Genomic DNA, 15,770 nt, shown 5'->3' on the forward strand with positions numbered 1-15,770 from the left:
GCAAAACCATTCTGATACTTTTCTTTCAATATTTTTAGCAGCAAATAAAACATGCCTAAACTATTCGTGTGTGTACTTAGTGCAGACAATATTTCTATTAAATATCATACTCAACTCTGTGAACTGAGCACTGGTGTGCTGGTAAATGTTTAACAACCAACTCCCCAATTTATAGTTGTTTTTGTTGACTTCCATGGTGTACGTGTTGCCCTCCATGACCACTTTCAAGCTACCAATATGACATCACTAATCTTGAAACTAGGAAGAGATGTGCACAGTCAGCTCTCATGAACTTAAGAGAGTCAGCCCAACATACCCCTGGAACTAAGTTACTATGAAATTTCTAGATTCTGGGTTTTTTTCCTTTCCACTTTCTTTGTCTCTTCTTATGGACCTCAGAGTTCTGTAGGACACAATTTCCTCACCTGCAAGATATGTTCACTGGAATAGGTAATCTCTCAGCTTTCTTTCTGCTCAATTCTTTAAATATTTTAATAATTTTCCTTCTATGAATTGTAAGGCAACCTGAGCATGACAAGAGAATGAAAGAAAAATTCCGTTTCATCCAAGGTTATATTCTCAGGACATGGAGATGAAGGACAGCCTCTGAGGTGGAGCACATCATTTCCATTTCAGTAAGGTTTATTTTTAAAAGTTCAGGTATCATTTTCAGAAATATATCAAATGGGAGGCACCCATGATTTTTGTGACAGTGATGACAGTTCTAGGGTCCAGGTCAAAAAGAAAAGAATTTCTGAGTCAATGAGGAGAAACACAGTATGGTCAGGCTGCACCTGCTTCATTTTCACTTCTTCATTTTCAAAATTGGCAAAATCAAAGGCATTCCTGTTTTTGAAGTATAGGGGAAGTAACATCTAGTGTTCTTTGCAAGAATTGCATGTTAAATCTTCCTTCATGTCTAGGAAGTCACTGGGAGGAGGCCATGAGCTGAATATTGATGAGGAAAAGCTAATGGTATGTATCATTGCAAGTGATATTGCAACCATAATATAACATGAGTAAAAATCAAAATAACCCTTTCTTTCCATATGCCCTAAATACAAACGCTTTAGAGAAAATCAGGTCTCTAGATTATTCTGGGGGCTGAAGAAGTGGAAACGAAAATGCTAAGAGGCCTGATGGGCTTGTAGGCCCCTCTGAGGGGACAGGTTTGTCTCCTTGCTCTAGAGCTTCTGCATACAGAAATTGCCATAAGAAATCAAGGACCAGATATATGAAGATGTTTGTAGATATTACTAGATAATGAAGAAGAAATCCAATAAAGATGGTCTAAAGATGGACATATGGGGAAGTGGTCATTACCCTCATGCATTCCTTCATTCAATGAATACTCTTTGAGCATCTATTACAGGCCAAGACCTCTGCTAGTCACTGAGGATTTACAGGTGAATTAGGCAGATGTTGTCCCTTGCCTTGGAAATGAAATCTCTCTCATGGATGTTGATATTTCTACTGATAGATTTAGTAGTTGACGAAACTGTTAACTTGTATTGCATACATAGCAAGCTTCTGATGAATGTTTGTTAGATTAATATTTCATGCAATAAGCCAAAATAAAAAATAGCAAGTCATCTTTCCTTATCACGGTGATACAACATCAAGGTTTTATGTTGATAAACAAAACTGAGCCTCCTTCTTGCTTGAGTTGTTTGAAAGGGTTAAACAAAACTGAGCCTCCTTCTTGCTTGAGTTGTTTGAAAGGGGCTTATAAAGCACTGACTATGCCAGGTACTTCACTTCCTATCTCCTTTTAACTCAATCCTCATAACTCTGAGTTATGAGAATTTCCATTGTATAAATAAGTAAGCAAGCTAACATTCAGAAAGGTAATAAACTTGCTCTATAATTGCACAATAATGTCAGAATTCAAACCCACGTCTATACCTCAAATCCACACTTATCTTCTGATACTGCAATGCTTTCCAGAACCATCAAGAGAACTCAGACCATCATTTCACCTTTACCTGATCAGAGCACCTCCCATATGTATCCACGAACTCTGGATATTTTCTCCTTCTATGTATAATGATAGATTGCAAATCAGTGGGAGCCCCACTTCCCAAGGAAGGCTAGAACTCTACCTTTTACTTTCAACACCACTGTTTTCATCTGCTCCTGATTGTACAGCCTCTAAACCTTCACTACCATAAGGAATTTTATCCATATCCTAGGCAGGGCCATGAAAGTAATGAAAGAAGTTATGAGAACCCAAGCCTTGAAACCATGTTCTCCCACTCAGGGGAGAAAAATAATTGAACCTCAGCAAGAGGTTTCCAGAAACGAAGGACTTCAGGGAAAAAATAATAATGTTTTTATGAACCCACATAAATAACACCATTATTTTTTCTTAAGTCACCAAGAAAAACCACAAGAGATATGAAACTAGTTCTAATTTAGAAAAGATACTAGACTGTGCCCAAGATTCATTGTGACTATTAGGTTCTATGTGAGCTTTTCAGAGATTGACAGAGAATAAAGACCTGTGGCAATCAGCAACTAGAAAGAAAATTGCACTAAGCTTGATACACAGTAATACTAGTTTTAATACACATTTGCTCCACAATATTTTGTGCGCAGCAAATGCAGTAAAAACTTGAATCAATGCACTAGTATTCATAGCAAGATTCTCATTTCCCTCTAGTTTTGAATGATAAGTCTTGGCAGCAGAAAAGTTTTCATTTGTGTGTTAACATCTACTTCTCTTCTTAGACCCCTTCTGTGTCTTTTTATTATAACATGTTATTTCTTTTCCAAATTAGTGTTACCATTTCAACTCTGTGTGGAACAACAAATTTGGTATGAATACCTTCTGCTTTGAGCTTTAGTATAAGGTTAAAAGAAATCACATATTTCTCAGTTGGGCTTTTTCTTTCCAAACAATATATTTTTATTAATTATTAATTAATAATATGTTTTATTAATCACTATTCTTATTTTCCTTCTGCCCCTTGCCACCAAAGATCTTAGTTAACAAAGTACTGTGATGATTAAATTTAAACTAAATAGCCAGTTGATTTTTTAGTGAATCATGCACAATTTTGTCCAAATAAATTGGTGAGATACTGACATGACATTCATATTTGTGTATAAAAGGGCTGCTTATGGCTTTTACTTAGGATGAAACATCTATAATAAATGAATCTGGAAACACAGCAATAGGAGAGAACGAAAGTTATGCCTGATTGAGTAATTATGCCAGTCTTTTCTGTGTTGGCTAAATTCAGTCATTGTTTCTTTCCCACCTCAATATTTTCACTTCACTGTCTTTAATAAGCAGAACCATGGAGGAGGTAGAACGCAGATCCCAGTAGCTATAACTCTGCTGAATTGTTTCTACAATTGGGTTTATGAAAGGACTCCATAGGTGATATATTTCTTTATGAGGTAGCTTTACACAGAAATTGTTCATACAGATCATGTTATATGAGCCATAATCCAGAGGCCAACGAAGTGAGTTTAAGGTTGATTTGAGCTTACTTTGTGTTGACCTGGTATTTTTTTTTGTGGGTGGTTTCAGTTGGTCTTAGACTTAACACATGTTGCCATTTATTTGGCTGCTGTTCTTTTTTTTTTCATTTTGATTTGATTTTATTTTTTTGAGATGAAATTTCATCTTGTTGCCCAGGCTGGAGTGCAATGGCACAAACTCAGCTCACCACAACCTCTGCCTCCCAGGTTCAAGCGATTCTCCTGCCTCAGCCTCCCAAGTGGCTGGGATTATAGGCATGCACCACAACGTCCAGCTAATTTTGTATTTTTAGTAGAGGCCGGGTTTCTCCATGTTGGTCAAGCTGGTCTCGAACTCCTGACCTCAGGTGATCCACCTACCTCAGCCTCTCAAAGTGCTGGGATTACAGGCGTTAGCCATCACGCCTGGTCTGGCTGCTGTTCTATGAATCAAGTGGTGACATGATTTGACTCAGATTTAGGCCGTCAAGACAAACAAGGGCAAATCTTTTACTTCTAGAAATTTAAATGTTCTTAAGATACCTGCGGCCGGGCGCGGTGGCTCAAGCCTGTAATCCCAGCACTTTGGGAGGCCGAGACGGGCGGATCACGGGGTCAGGAGATCAAGACCATCCTGGCTAACACAGTGAAATCCCGTCTCTACTAAAAATTACAAAAAAACTAGCCGGGCGAGGTGGCGGGCGCCTGTAGTCCCAGCTACTCGGGAGGCTGAGGCAGGAGAATGGCGTAAACCCTGGAGGCAGAGCTTGCAGTGAGCTGAGATCCGGCCACTGCACTCCAGCCTGGGCGACAGAGCGAGACTCCGTCTCAAAAAAAAAAAAAAAAAAAAAAAAAAAAGATACCTGAAAGGACTTGACTTATAGAGGCAAACATGTATATCAACTTTGAAAAACAAAGAAGAATTTTCTAATCCACTAGACAGCAAACCAAGCGTCATTTACAGTGATTGCTGGCAAGGCTGTCTGGTTGTTTCATGGCACAGGGAGGAGTTCTGAGGTGAGGAAAGAGTGGTATCTGCAGTGTAAGGACCATCTCTGGCTAAGATTTCAGAAACCACACTAATGATTTATTCCTGCATATTTAAAATGAACTCCTTACTTGAGAGGTTAAAAGACAACTACCTCAGGCATTTTACAGCTTGAAAAACTATTTAGTCATTGTGAAATTTTCCCCAATTGTAACGATGTATCAAGCATCTAGTTTGCTCAAAGCCTATTAACCAAGTGTTATTTATGTCAAATGCAGTAAAATACACCCATGAAAATCATGTGGAATCACAAATCATGGATAACAGAGAAGCAGTGACTAACCAAAATTTGGTGTGGTCGGCTATATCTGTCACAGCTTCAGCCCCAGACAATTGGCTGAAATATTTTGCTTTTTTAAATGAATAAAATTCATAGTTTAGGAGGGTCTTCTAAACTGTCAAATTCAAAGACCAAATAAATAATCAAATAAATAAGTAAAAACCCAGTCAGTCATAAATTTGCTTCTGCCTGTTCTATTCCAATTGAATAACTTTAACCTGGAGAAACTATTTCTAGAACCAACTCTCCTTACACATGGAAGGCATTTAGAGGTCCCGTGCCAAAACTGTGGGGAGAAATCATTTTTGTTATTGAAAAAGTTGCTTCTTCGCTGATTACAGCCAGGGTCACGAGCAGCTAGAGCAAGGATGTTGCTGGAAGGCAGCGTGGCGTGAGGTCTGGAAGAAATGCAAGGCAGCTGGCTTCACTGCTGTGCAAACTATGTCATTCTATGGTTACAGTGGTAGGTAGTGAACAGCCCTACACTTCTGCAGATCCACAGAGGATCTTTAAGTCTCCCCACCTCAGAAAGGAAGGGTTTTCCTTGAACCTTGGGTTGTGTTTTTGTAATGTCAAACGAAATAATTAGGGCATTCAGTTGGGGAAAGAGGGAGTGGATAAAGAAAAGGGGAGAGGTGATTGTAAAAGAAGGATGCTCTCTGGTTACTTGGCTGAGTGTCTGCCTTGGGCTAAGTTGGACTAGCAGCCTACATGGCAAATCACATGGTCCTACAAGGAAACACAGTTGCTTCTACAGTTGCTTCATGCCAAGTGCCTTTTTGATGACCTTTATCAAGTGAAAAGATGAAGTGAGGTCAGGACCACACTAAGAAGTTAAAAGTGTCTGTGACTCAAAAACACTTGTAAAATTCAAGCACTGTGTCTCTTACTAATGGAACATAATATCCTGAGACCATATTTCATATAACGATGAGAGTTGACAGTGGAAGCATGGAAATGGCTTAAATGTACAAATTGTTAAATGCTGGAGTCAGTGTTTCTGGTCTATTAGGCTGTATTGAGTTTTTGGCCATGGCAAAGGCAACACTTCAAGGGAAATCAGTCTGTTTCACATTTTTATTTTAGTGCCTTAGTTTTGCCAGAGCTAGGCATCTAAAGCTGTCCCATTCACCCAGACCACATCTGTTTCTTGCCTTTGTAAGGCACTTGGCTGTTGGCAAAGCATTTTCACATTTGGTTTTCAAAGTAGCAATGAAAATTAGGCAGAAAGTGTTATCCACACGTTACAAGTTTCACAGGTTCAGAGAAATGATTCAATTCACAAGTAGCAGACTTGGGTTTTGGAACCAGCAGGTCTCCAAATCCATCACAGAACGCTTGTGTCCATTATCCAGACAAGAGAAGATGCTCCACTGGACTTTAGAAAGCTAAGATTCTGTTTTTTGTTTGTTTGTTTGTTTTGAGATGGAGTTTCACTCTTGTTGCCCAGGCTGGAGTGCAATGGCACAATCTCAGCTCACTGCAACTTCTGCCTCCCGGATTCAAGCGATTCTCCTGCCTCAGCCTCCTGAGTAGCTGGGATTACAGATGTGCACCATCAGGCCCAGCTAATTTTTGTACTTTTAGTAAAGACGGGGTTTCACCATGTTGGCCAGGCTGGTCTCGAACTGCTGACCTTAGGTGATCCGGCCGCCTCGACCTCCCACAGTGCTGGGATTATAGGCATGAGTCACCAGGCCTGGCCCCTGTTGTTTTTGATGTGATCTTCTGATCAATATGTATGGCCTCCCAAACTGAAAGGCTGTGTTCTATTTCTCCTTCCCTTTCTCTTTGCCTCCCTCTTTTCTTCTCCCTGTATCTCTTTCTCTACACTTCTTTTATTTCCCTTCCCACACCACACTTCCTCTAAGTTCAAAGGATTATTGGAATTTCCAGTAGGTGTTACTCATTTCCACATGGCCATCTGCAAGAGATATTTCAAGGTTGATTCATTCAACTTTACTCAGAGGATGACCTATTCTTAATGTAAATTTTCGTAACTTTCAGAGTCTAGGGGTGACTTCCTTTCTCATTTGGGGCTACTCATATTCATTCTGTTACCTAAGTAAGAAGGATTGAATAGGGGTAGCAGGAAAATTTTCTCCTTCTGTGAGTGTTTCTGAATTTGTAACTCATTTGGTCTGCCCTGAAGAGTAAGATGTGGTCATCAGAAAAGAATCATTTTTTAAATTTTTGGTAGAATCCTAGAGGAAGAGAACAAGCATGAAGCAGAAAGTGAAACAGAGGACCTCATTGTCCACTTTGTGCTAACAAACACTCACTATGTGTCAGACGTTATTCTAAGTGCTTTACACCTATTTAATTATTTGCTCTTTAGAACAACTCTTTAAGATGATTACTATCATTAGGCTTATTTTACAAGTGAGAGAAATGAGGCAGAGAGAGGTTAAACGCATTGCTCAAGGTCATATAGCCAGTAAGTGGCAGACTGAGGATCAGAACCCAGGAAGTCTGGCTCTATCCTCATAACCACTGTGCTACCTCAGAAAAGAGTGGTCTTTGTCACTCCTCCTCTTTCGCTCTTTGCAGGGCCCATGATGACTTCCACGGTCCTAGGTCCTTTTGCCTTTGTGGGCCCCTTTCACTACATGAAGTATCAAAAACTCTATTTTATGACTGTGTGGGTAACAAGACAAATACAATCCATGGGTTAGATTATATTCATTTTTTTTCCTTCTGACTGTAAAAGAAATTAAAATGTCTTTCTTGGCCCCTAAACGTATCATCAGTGTGACCCCATGCCCACTGTGCCCAAGGGCTAGGTCGGTACTCACTCTTTGGGATTTTTCTTTTTCACCTTGACTCATGTCCAGGTAAGAGAATAAATTTACCACACTCTCAGCCATTCAGTACCAAAGTAGGATTTTTTTTTTTTTTTTTGCAAATGCTTTTTCTGAGTTTAGAAGTAGCCCCAAGAAATCCACCAATTAAGTAAATGTTTTTCAAATGGTAGGTTGTAAAGTCATTTATGTAGGTCGTAATTAGCATTTTTATAATAAAAATATATTAGAGTGGAGTGGAGTGGAGTGGCAAGGGATGGGATAGGATAACATAGAAACATCAGAGTAATTTGCACCTTAAGGATATTTTGGAGAATATTTTATTTCAATTATAATAAATATGTATATGTGTGTTATGTGGGGTGCCATAAAGTGCATTTCTCACAGTGAGTCCCAGCCATTTTTTCTTTTGGAGATGGAGTCTTGCTTCTTCACCCAGGCTGGAGTGCAATGGCGCTATCTTGGCTCACTGCAACCTCAGCCTCCCAGGTTCAAGCGATTCTCCTGCCTCAGCCTCCCCAGTAGCTGGGATTACAAGCACGTGCTACCACGCCTGGATAATTTTTTTGTATTTTTAGTAGAGACAGGGTTTTACCATGTTGGCCAGGCTGGTCTCAAACTCCTGACCTCAAGTGATCCGCCCACCTCGGCCTCCCAAAATGCAGGGATCACAGGTGTGAGCCACTGCGCCCAGATTCAGTAATTTTTTTTTTTAATACTAGGGTAGGATACAGTCCTAGTTCCAACTCTTCTTTCCTTTAGCAATGTCAAGCTTTAAATGTGACCCCATAGAAAAGCTGGTAATATAAGCTTGCTGTCTTGCAGTAAATCATGACTGTTAATTATACAGGTTTTGAAGTCATATGAAACAGAATCCAAATTCCAGTTCTTTCTCTTATTAGCTATAGTACTTTCACTACGTCACGTAACTTCTCTTTGATTTATTTTCACGTGGATAAAATTAGGATAATAATAATGCCATTCTCATGGGGTCATTGTGAGAAGTAAATGAGAAAATGCTTATAATGTCAACTTAAATATTTATTTCTGGGTTTTTTCTTTTTTTTTTTTTTAGAGAGTCTCGTTCTTTCACCCAGGCTGGAGTGCAATGGCATGGTCTCTGTTCACCACAACCTCCGCCTCCTGAGTTCAAGCAATTCTCCCGCCTCAGCCTTCTGAGTGGTTGTGACTACAGGTGCGTGCCACCACACCAGCTAACTTTTGGATTTTTAGTAGAGAACTAGTTTCACCATGTTGGCCAGGCTGGTCTCGAACTCCTGACCTCAGGTGATCCGCCTGCCTCGGCCTCCCAAAGTGCTAGAATTAGAGGTGTGAGTCACCACACCTGGCCATAACTGCTTTTTAAATGTAGCCACTTGGATGTCTGATAGAGGTCTTACACTTGACACGTCTGTCTCTGAGCTCCTGACCAATCCTCCGTTCCCTCAAATGATCCTTTCATCCTTCCTATTGCTCAGGTGAAAACTGTGAATTACTGCTTGCTTTTCTCCTTCTCTCACAACCTACATTCAATCCATTATGAATGCGTACTGGCTATATCTTCAAATATACAAGGACCCTTACTACTTTTCACTGCTTCTGCTGTACCATGCTGATGAGCCACCACTGTTTCTCTGGCTTGCCATCGTAGCCTCCAAACTGGCTTCTCTGCTTCTTTGGTGCCCCTCTCTAATCTGTTCTGAACTCAACAGCCCCAGTGATCCTTTAAAAAACCTGTCAGATAGTGTTACTTCTATGCGCAAATCCCTGCAGTGCTCCACAATTCACTGAGAGTAAAGTCAAAGTCTTTGCAAGGTCCACCAAATTTTGTTTGGTCTCCATTCCTTCTTAATCCCCCTCTTCATCTCTCTTCCTTACTCCTCTCCAGCCACACTGGTCTCCTTGCCATGCCAGGAACACTCTGATTTAGGTCCTTCCCACTTACTTGTCCTCAGCTCTCTCCTCACTCTGCTCTCCACCCCATATTGGTATTGTTCATTCTTTTACCTGCACTGAAGAACTGTATTCAAATCCCTTCTGCTCCATGTGGCCTGTCTCGAAATCCTCTCCTCTTCCTGCTCCCATATGCTGTACCTCTTAGCCTGCCTTATTCATTTTTGTCTTAACACATTGACTTATAACATACAATACAATTTACTGATCTATTCTAATGTTTCTTGCTCATAATCCATTTTTGGTAGTAAAAGTTCATGAAAATAAGATGCTATTTGTTTTGATCACTGATGTATCCCAAGTGTCTAAAAAAATGGTCTAAAAAAGGGCCCAGGTGGAATAAGAGAGAAATTCATGAATAATACAGGTTTTTCTGTGCCTTTGATTAAACCATGATTTAATATTCGACCACCTAGTGGTTTGGTTGATAGAGATCTGGCAATAGTGGCCTTTCCATGTCTATAAATGGCAAATGAACATATTGATAAAGTTCAGAATTATCTCAAAGCCAAGATGGATATTGAAGTCTCATCTACAGCTATAGCCCAGGTATTTGCTATCAAAGATTCTGCTGCTGAATTGCTAGTTTAATGTATACAAAGGTGGCAAAAAGGATCAATAGAAAGCCTACAGGCTTTTACATCACACTTACATTCACAAATGTTAAACAACTACTAGTGTGATATTATTTCTGTTGTCCTTCAGTAACTGTGTAGAAAGTCATGCTAATCTGTCATCATTCAACAAGGCCATAAAATTGATTTTGTCTTTTATTTTAACTACCCTTCATTATACAGGAGACTTGTAAATTAAAGCAATTAAAATGTCAACATTGCCCACTCCCCCACCCTGAAATCACATCCACTTTAGCACCTACCAAAGTGGGTAAGGAAAGGGAGGAACAAAACATGAAATACTAGAGTTTCTCTTGTACCATACAATGAAGAAAATGTTATCTCAACTGTTCTTTCAGGCCCTTCTGTTTACATAACACAAAACATTGGCTGTAATGTTCTCCCCCTTTTTCACCCCATGAACTCAAGGAGAAAAAAAGCTCTACAAATTGTCTTCTGTTCCCACCTGAATTTTAATTCTTGTACTCTAAATGATCATGAATTCAAGCTGCATATGTCAAAAAGTGACTCCATAAATAACTTTCCATTTTTTTTTGCTTTAGTGTTAGAATCTATGTATGAAAATGTTAATGTGCCTCTGCTGCATTTATTATGACCGGTAGGTGATGAACCTGTCAGTTTATATGCCCGTGAAGAAAAAGTGAAAGAAGTTTCTTTGTAGTTCATGGCTAGGTCGGTGCTTAAAGGTTAGGATCCTTCTTTCTGTGAATTCCAAAGAGATACTTTGCTGCTTTGTAGGATTCTGCCATTTAGCTGGTCTGCCTACATGTTTACCTTCCCTGGTAATCTAAAAGGGTAAAGGAGAAGTATAGATCTTACATACCTGTTTAATTTTAGTTATAAAGGAGAACAAGTTAAAAGACTTGAAATGCCAGTTAGGAGCCGAATTAGTATTTAGTTTCCTCACTCTCCATTTATTGCTAAAATTTCCTTAATATCTTATTCTATTATACAACAAATATCTAGAGGTCATCAACTGTATTAAGGCTCTAATCCCTGAATATTCAAATTAAAAATATTTTAACTAATATTTTGTATATGAATGTGCCTATATAATATTTATTCTTCTTTTAACTCAAAAATTTCCATAACTTTGTTGTGATCAAATATTTTCATTCTTAAGGTAATGAGGCTATTTTACATGTTTTATACAACAAATAAGACTATCTATAAAATCAGGTATAGTATGTATCCAGTAATACAGTTAGAGCTAGAAGTATCAGTTATTTTTAGATTGAAGGGGACTTTACAGTGAATCAAACCCCAAAAGGTTAAATGACTTGCCCATGGTCTTAGGAGAGTGATGCATTAGAATCAAATTCTTCTGACTCTTGCCTCACATATTTCCTATAAAACACGCCTCTGTGGGATTTTATAGAATTAAATTGTATAGACATATATAGACAAACCAAAAAAGTAATTTACCATGTAGTCATAAGATAATTGTAAATACCATACTTACATGTTTAAAAACAATAATAATACTCTGACCAAAGATTCTAAGAAAATGTAATTACCAACATAGATTCTGTGTTCAATTTGTTTCATAAATTAAATATTTATGGGAAAGGGCTTCCCATTTATTCATAGTGTTAATTACAGCCATCCCTTGGTATCCGTGAGATTGGTTCCAAGATCCCCTGCGAATAACAAAATCCACAGATACTCAAATCCCTTACATAAAATGGTGTAGTATTTGCATACAACCTATGCACATCCTCCTGTATACTTTAAATTATCTCTAGATTACTTACAATACCTAATACAGTGTAGATGTTATATAAATAGTTGTTATACTGTATCATTTAGGAAATAATGAAATAACTCTTTACATGTTCAGTACAGAGGCAGCTATTCATTTTTAAAAAATATATCCCATTCCTGGTTGGTTGAATCCACAGATGTGGAACCCATGAATGCCGAAGGCCAACTGTACTTACTTTCTTGTACCTTTTAAATATTCATTACACTATCTGGGGTGATCTTCGCTGGTACCATCTTAATGCATGACATAATGAGATTATCAGGTTAGCTAGCTTTAACTATATACAGCACAGAAGGAGGGAAGACTTCCACACTAGAGGCTCCTGGTGAGCTGTGAGATCCATCATTTGAATTCTGCCTACCAAATACAGGAAGCAATAGTTAAAAGAAGAGTTTGGGCCACCAAATAAAAGCCAGACCCACATGGTCCGCCTTCAATTTACAATCAGTAACAAAAAATATAGTGAGGAACACATTGGCATTCTTCAGTAAAAGAGTGAACGAGGATGCCTATCAAAACCTTTAGGTTGGTGAAGCAATCTCAGATCAGCATGGCAATAATATTTACAATTTGCCTAGAAGCAGTTCTCATTGCTAAGTGATGATGGCACATATTGAGCTGTCACTTCTCAGTATCATGGGCCTCCATTATTTAGCTAAGTGATAAGGGTGGAAGAGAGGTACCCTGGGACCTAGCTTATAACTTCTTTTGGTAGACCCATCCATCCTTATAGGAAACCAGAGCAAGCCAGTTCTGACTGCCATTATCCTCTGGGCCTGAAAGGGTAAAAGAGACCAGTGAAGGCCAGAAACAGCTATCCTTGGTGGACATCCAGAACCAAAACAGATCTCAGTTTTCCAAAGAGAATAATTATGCTGGTGTTGACCATACTGTTAATTTAAAATCTCCCCCATACAAAGCAATTCTGATATATCAACAGAAGTTAAACCTCCTTATGATTAGAAAAGGACACATTTTTCTCAATAGTGTCTAATACTGGTTTTGTGTTTTAAACTATTCTAAATCATCAGGATGACTTACTTTCCTTCTTTTGACATCCATTTAAGAAATGTAAGAAGTGTTTAATTTTTCTACTTAATATAACACTTTCATTCACTTTAGTGTGTAATTATAGAGTTTTTCAGTTTCAGCAACTTCTATGTATCAGGTAAACCTCCATATACTGTCAATATAAAGATAAATAGAATACACTACCCTCATGGGAAAGTACTTGCCAGATGAGCTGCAACTCTTCATTGCACTGACTGCAATGCAGTGAATGAATGACTTCATAAGGCAGGCTACACTCTTACAAGATAAATGTCAATGATGTTCATTCTAAGTGAGAATACAATTAGAAACACTTGCTACTAATAGTGCGAACAGACTCTTCTGTTCCAGGATGTCCTTTTAACACATTTGAATTCCTTAGGGGAAAAAATACCTTTTTGAATGTTTTAGTCTTTGATGTGTCTGGGTAACCTTCAACAGATATATTGACTTAATTTCTTTTGCATTCATACCATCTTCAAACAATCATCTATCAATGTCTGTGTCTACTAAATGCTGAACAGAAGTTAAAAACGTAGAAAAGGGACTCTTAGAAAAATAAGTCATGGTTCAGCAAATTTCTGTTCTCTATGCTCTCAATTTTAGCTGAAACTTGAAATTAACATCTTCATACATTGATGAAAGACCCACATTTTGGTGCTATTCTTTGACTGACTTGCCACTGTAGGTGAAGAAGTATATCCTTCACTCAAGCTGTGGAATTATTTCTGAAATGATATTATAAAGTACTGCTGGAGATAGGGTGTAGCTAAAAAATGCTTAAGTGCTTAATTAGTATTCAAAATACCCAGTCCACTTTATTTGGCAACTGGACAGATTAGTTTAATGATTTCACGATAGCCAAGTAAAATGAATGTATGTATATGTATTTCCTTGAAGCATTGCTAAACCTCTAAAATATCAAACATGGGTTTATGTATAATTAGTGGTGTGGGAAAGCAAATATTAAACATAAATAGTTTAAGCCAATAAAACATTAATCTGGAAAGAATAAACAATAAGTAATTGGTTGGGGGCAGGAGAGGAGTGGAAAGAAAGGGCACAGGACTGCTTCCTTGCTTAAGTGTTCATAAATTGCGGTTAAGACATAAACAAAATTATCTCTATGCCCAGATTATGTAATTTATTGGGAGTGTGCATGCTTCTCTGTTCAGCAATGCTGATAACAACACTAATAGTTTAATTACAACTTGCGGCTTAAGGAGATAAACAAGGCTGTTTGCTTTTAAAACCAGGGGTTACAATTACTCTTAAATGCGGGGGAAAGGCACTTCTGCGAGTGGATCTTACTTTGTTAGGGAAGCAACCAAAAACCAGCTGGAAAATAAACAAAGCCCCAAGAGTGAGCAGTTTGTGCAAAATGAGAGCATAAACGCCCGATTTGAGCAGCGGAGCAGTAGGCGTGATGCATAGCAAATAGGCAGCAAATGTAGGTAGAGAGGGATGAAAAAGTTTTTGGTAGCCACATCTTATGCATTTTCTTTGGAATTCCATCACAGCAGGGAAAGAGTACCCATCCCTCCACTGTCCACCTTACAGTCACTTCTCTGTCTCGCTTCAGCACCACCAAGGGAGGACAGCTCCCCTGACTGCAGTATAGAGCAGACTGCTAATGCCCTTCCTCCTTTAACAGTATCATCTCTGCATTTCTCTTACTGGTGTCTTTCTTGCCACTTTAGGAGTATTTTAAGGGACATATAGAAGGGACTGAGTGCTTGTCTCGCTTATTTATTTCCAGATGAAATACAGATAAGTCCTGTCTGAACCAATCTTTAAACTGGACTCCAGAGACATTTAACCAGAATAAAAGATTGCAAGTCACTAGGTTTTAACCTGGTGACAAAGTGGCTCAATGTAATTGAGGAGTAGCTGAAACTTGAAACTCTTGTTTAGCGCTTTATTTTATTGTTTTGTTAGAAAAGTACTAGTAGAAGGTAAACAACCTTTACTAAATGCTGCTTTGGCTCTATTCCTCCTGGGCTAAGCAAAGGGGTTAATAGACTAATTTCCAATATCAGTGGGTTGGGAAAACAATCTTGCTCCTAAAAGAAACTTTTATCGGTCCTTTGTAAGACCCTTCACAACCATATGCTGAATCTGGAACATAGAAGTAAGGGATTAACAGTTCCAAAGTGGGAACCATGGAGTAATACAGCATGCCATAGAAAATGCCAAAGCTTCCTAAGTAAACTTGTCTTGTCTTCAGCTCCAAAGCCAGAGGCAAACATTTAAGAAGTGACAAGATATACATGATTAAAACAACAAATCATCAAGACAGGAAAATTATATTCCAAGGCAGTTGGTCACTCTGGCACATTCAGTTACCATTCTTCCAGCCATAAGGGTATGGTTGCTTAGTCAGTGCATCTTGTTTTTCTATGCAGTTTTCTCTTTTGTCGAAACTTCTCAACAGGGCATAAAATACCCATCATCTGAAGGTTCTCTTTGCTCCAACACATGCATCATGCACACACACACACACACACACACACACACACACACACACACTTTGTTCGATTTAGTCCCATTTCCAAGAGTTCAGTTTCCTAAAGCAAAAAGTATCATCTGCTTTTTAAACTTATTTTGAAAAGTGGTCTTCAGGAAAATGCCCTCACTTTTATCGTAGTTGCTAGAATAATACGGGACCTTGGAGAGGAAGAGAAAACAAACTAGGACGGAAGCTTAGGAGTCATTCAGAAAAGGCAGAGCTATGAAGTTAGTGGTGAACAACTTCTTCCCAGTGATAGTG

The 15,770-nt window shown here is 38.6% G+C and overlaps 1 protein-coding gene across 4 annotated transcripts in view; it reads right to left on the reverse strand.

Moving 5' to 3' along the window:
* The window catches only part of PHACTR1 (phosphatase and actin regulator 1), a 571,629-nt gene that overhangs the window by 523,991 nt on the left and 31,868 nt on the right, over positions 1-15,770 (reverse strand). The window lies entirely within an intron of this gene.

This window comes from Piliocolobus tephrosceles, chromosome 5 (genome assembly GCF_002776525.5).
Source record: "Piliocolobus tephrosceles isolate RC106 chromosome 5, ASM277652v3, whole genome shotgun sequence".
Classification (NCBI taxonomy): Eukaryota; Metazoa; Chordata; class Mammalia; order Primates; family Cercopithecidae; genus Piliocolobus; species Piliocolobus tephrosceles.